The 4270-nt window shown below is 38.3% G+C and overlaps 1 protein-coding gene across 1 annotated transcript in view; it reads right to left on the reverse strand.

Moving 5' to 3' along the window:
* LOC105985139 (P-selectin-like) overlaps positions 1-4270 on the reverse strand; it is a 40187-nt gene that overhangs the window by 31652 nt on the left and 4265 nt on the right. The window lies entirely within an intron of this gene.

Genomic DNA, 4270 nt, shown 5'->3' on the forward strand with positions numbered 1-4270 from the left:
CACCACCATCACCACCAACAACAACACCATCACCACCACCAACTACACCACTACCACTACCACTACCACCACCACCAACAACAACACCACCACCACCACCACCATCACCACCACCACCACCACCACCAGCAGCAGCAGCAAACCTCAGCAGTTTATTGGATGTAAAATGCTGTGGCTTTTACCATTTCTTTTTTGCAACTTTTTCTTCCTGATTCAGCCCCCAACCTCTTCAATTCATCCATGGCCCCCATAACAGAAAAAACAATGAACTTACCATCTCCTCTGTGACTCTCCGGCTTTCTGCCTCCTATCCGACCCAGACTTTATAGTCTTGCTGCCTCCCCTTGCTGTCAGGCTGCCTAGAAAAACAACTTCCTATTTGCTTTCCAGAAATTCACCACAGCTTTCCCCCTGAAGTTGGGGTGTTGATACTGCAGGAGCGATGTTGGCAGCTTCGAAACCGCACTTGCCAAGGGGCAGCAGGTCACCCCTTCCATGAGCGACAGTGTGGAGACAGGAGCCGGCGTGATTCACCCGTGGACATCCCAGACTGAGCAACGCAGGAACAGGCTCACACCCCAGGGATCGGGTTTCCTTTGATTATCAGTCCCAACCTAAGGTCAGGCTTTTGAGAGACTTGCTTTGTATTTAACACAAAATCCGAGAGTAAATTCCAGTTATTGGGGAATGCCTGGGAACACTTATAATTCCAGCAGCCTCCCAAGGAAACAGAGCAAAAATAGAAGTAAATGCTAGTTAGGTAAGAAAGGGAAAATCCAGAGAAGGTTTTTCTGGCACTTGTTGGAAATAGTTTTGAAATAATCTATAAAGTAGACATGAACCATTTGAGAAGAACTTGGCTTTTTATATCAGAAAAATGGTATAAAAATGCAACAGTTGGTGCCAAGCACGGTGTTACATGCCTGTAATATCTGCATGTAGGATGCTGAGGCTGAAGCTCGTGAGTTTCAGGACACCCCAGTCTACGCAGTCAAACCTCCTAAGCAAGGTCTCATCATTGCATTTGCCTTTTCTTGTTGTTTAACATTACTTTTCTAGTTCTCTTATGCTCTTCTTAGATTGTTTCCATAGACATAGATAGATAGATAGATAGATAGATAGATAGATAGATAGATAGATAGATAGATAGAGATTTGTGTATGTGTATTTACCATGAATCTAACTAAAGGAACACTTAGAAGGAGGATAAAGAGACGAAGTGAATACTATTTAAATACACTGTATCTGGAAACACCATGAAGAACCTCAGTGAAAGCTGTTCATCAATAGGAGGCTGGGAAAGGCGGGGGAAAACAGACTATTGGGGTTTAAATAGCAAAGAGAACAAGAGAAGATCAACAGGGTTGAAACAGATTGCTTTCACATACAAAAGCAGAACAATGAGACCTGTTGAAATTGTTTTAGAAAGGGGGAGGAAGGAATAACCCAGGGGGTAAGATCGATTGGAATACATTATAAACATGCATGGAAAGGTGACAATAAAATTTACCTTTAGATAACTAATACATACTAACAAAAATTACAAAAAAGAAGAACTAAGACCAAAATTAGCAAAAGGAAAGAAATAATAAATAAATATCAGAATAAAATAAAATGGAAAATATAAAAAAATAGAAAAGATCACTTAAACTTATTTGGTTCTTTTGAAAGATAAAAAAATAAATCTGTGTTAGTTAAGAAAAAAGAAAGAGCACTTAGATACAATCAGAAGTGAAAAGTAAGCATTGTTACGGATATCACAGAAATACAAATAAGCACAGAATAGGAATGGTTACACATAAATATGCTGAATAACCCAGAAGAAATGGATGCATTTCTAGAAATATACAGTCTACTAAGAACAATTTTAACATATCAACAGATTAGAAACAAGTAAAGAGATTGAAGCAAACAAATCCAGAAACACATTAAAAGGGCAGTCACCACAGCTGAATGCAATTGATCCCTGGGATGCCAGAATGGTTCAACAGATGCGAATCAGTAAATGTGATAGACCACATCAACGGAATGAAGGACACAATCCATACAGTTATCTTAATAGTTACATGAAAATAGTCTGACAGAATTAAATGTCATTTTATAATAACAACTCTCAATGAGAATGTACCTCAGCACAGTAAAATCACAGATTACAAACCAACAAATAAAAGGTGCTCAATAATAGAAAACTTTAAGCTTTTCCCATGGATGAAGAACAAGACAATAAACATGCTTACTCTTGTCATTTTTATTCAACAGGTACTAGAATTCTTAGGTCAGTCTGGCCAGAAAAAAAAAAGTTGTTTCTAGGGCTGGGAAGGTGGCTCAATGGTAGAGTGCTTGCCTTGTAATGCATGAGGCCCTGGGTTCGATTCCTCAGCACCACATAAGCAAAAAGAAAAAAGCCGGAAGTGGCGCTGTGGCTCAAGTGGTAAAGTGCTAGCCTTGAGCTGAAGAGCTGAGGGACAGCGCCCAGGCCCAGAGTTCAGGCCCCATGCCTGGACCCAAAAAAAAGAAAAAAGTTTCTATTTACAGACTTCATGTTCTTATATATGAAAACCCTTAAGATTACACACACACACACACACACACACACACACACACACACAGAGTCTGCTAGAACCAATGATTTCTGTATAGTTGCAATATATAAATTTAGCATACAAAACTCAGTTGTTCCTATACACTTAAGCTATCTGAAAAAAATAAAACATATTAATTTATGGTAGCTGTAAAAATAAAATGTTTAGAAGAAATTTTAGGAAAATGTGAAAGATCTGTACACTGAAAACTATAAAACAGTATTAATGAAACTTAAGAAGACATAAATAGAAAAGGAGCCTGGGTTCATGATTTAGAAAACTATCACTAACATGCTTATTTAACCTAAAACAACCTATGGGTTCATTGTAATTCCTATCAAAATTCTAATGGGACTTTAAAGAGAATTGAAGAAAAAAATCTTAAAATTTATAGGAGACCACAATGTTCCTGAGACAAAGTAATCATAAAAAAGAACGAAGATGGAGGCATCATGATGTCTAATTCCAAACTACATTGAAAAGCTAGAGCAAGACAACTGCAAGGTAACTACATAAAACACACATTGAACAATACAACGTAACTGAAAGCCCAGACAGAAGTCTGTGTACTTATTATCAGTTGAGTTTCGACACAGATGGAAAGAATGCACAATGGGAAAATGGGTAGTCCTTTAACAAACGGTGCTGGGAAAACTGGATATCTACACAAGAAAGAATGAAATTAGATCCATATCTCCTGCAATGCACACAAGTTAAATGAAAGTGGCTTGAAGACTTAAACATAAGATATGACACTGTGAAATTACCAGAGGAAAACATAAGGAGAGAGACAAAACTCCAAAAGCACAGGAGACAAAAGCAAAGATGAGAAAACCTAAGACTGGAGAGACAATCTATGAAAATGGAGAAGATACTAGAAAAACACTTATCTGATAAGAGGTTAGTATCCAAAATATACAAGGAACAAATAGTTGGGGGCCGAAGTGAAATGGTCAATTAGCCATGATTTTTAAAATGGGTAAAAGCTCAAATAGACATTAATCCAAAAAAGACATAAATCGACCAATTGCTATTTTCTTAATGCTCACTTTTACTAATGAATGGGGAAGTGGAAAACCTGCATCAAGATATCCAATGCCTGTCAGAATCACTGAAAGAAACAGAAAGATGCCAAGTGTGGGTGAGGATATGAAGAGAGAAAAGGGGACTTTTGTGCAAGACTGATGGGAAAACGAATTGGTAAAGCCATTGTGGAAATGTTTGGAACTTCAGCAAAGAATTAAAAATAGCACCCTCACAAGATGTTATCTCCCTGCTAGATACAAACCCACAGGAAATGAAATCAGCTGGTGGAAGAGATTTCTTCACTCGCATGTTCATTGCAGCATTGTTCATAATAGCTAAGAGATGGACTGGAGTCTAAGCGTCCTTGAGTAGATGAATGGATCAAGAAAATGTGGTGGTTTGGAAAGCAGTATGGAGGTTCCTCAAAAGACTCCACATAGAGCTCCCCTATGGCCCAGCAATCCCACTTTTGGGCATTTACCCAAATGATCGCAAACAAGACCACACTAAAGCTACAAGCAAAACTATGTTTGTCACAGCATTACTTACCATAGCTAAGATATGGAACCAACCCAGATGCCCCTCAGTAGATGAATGGATCAAGAAAATGTGATATATATACACAGTGGAATTCTATGCCTCCATCAGAAAGAATGACATTG

The sequence above is a fragment of the Dipodomys ordii genome, unplaced genomic scaffold (genome assembly GCF_000151885.1).
Source record: "Dipodomys ordii isolate 6190 unplaced genomic scaffold, Dord_2.0 Scaffold27, whole genome shotgun sequence".
Lineage (NCBI taxonomy): Eukaryota > Metazoa > Chordata > Mammalia > Rodentia > Heteromyidae > Dipodomys > Dipodomys ordii.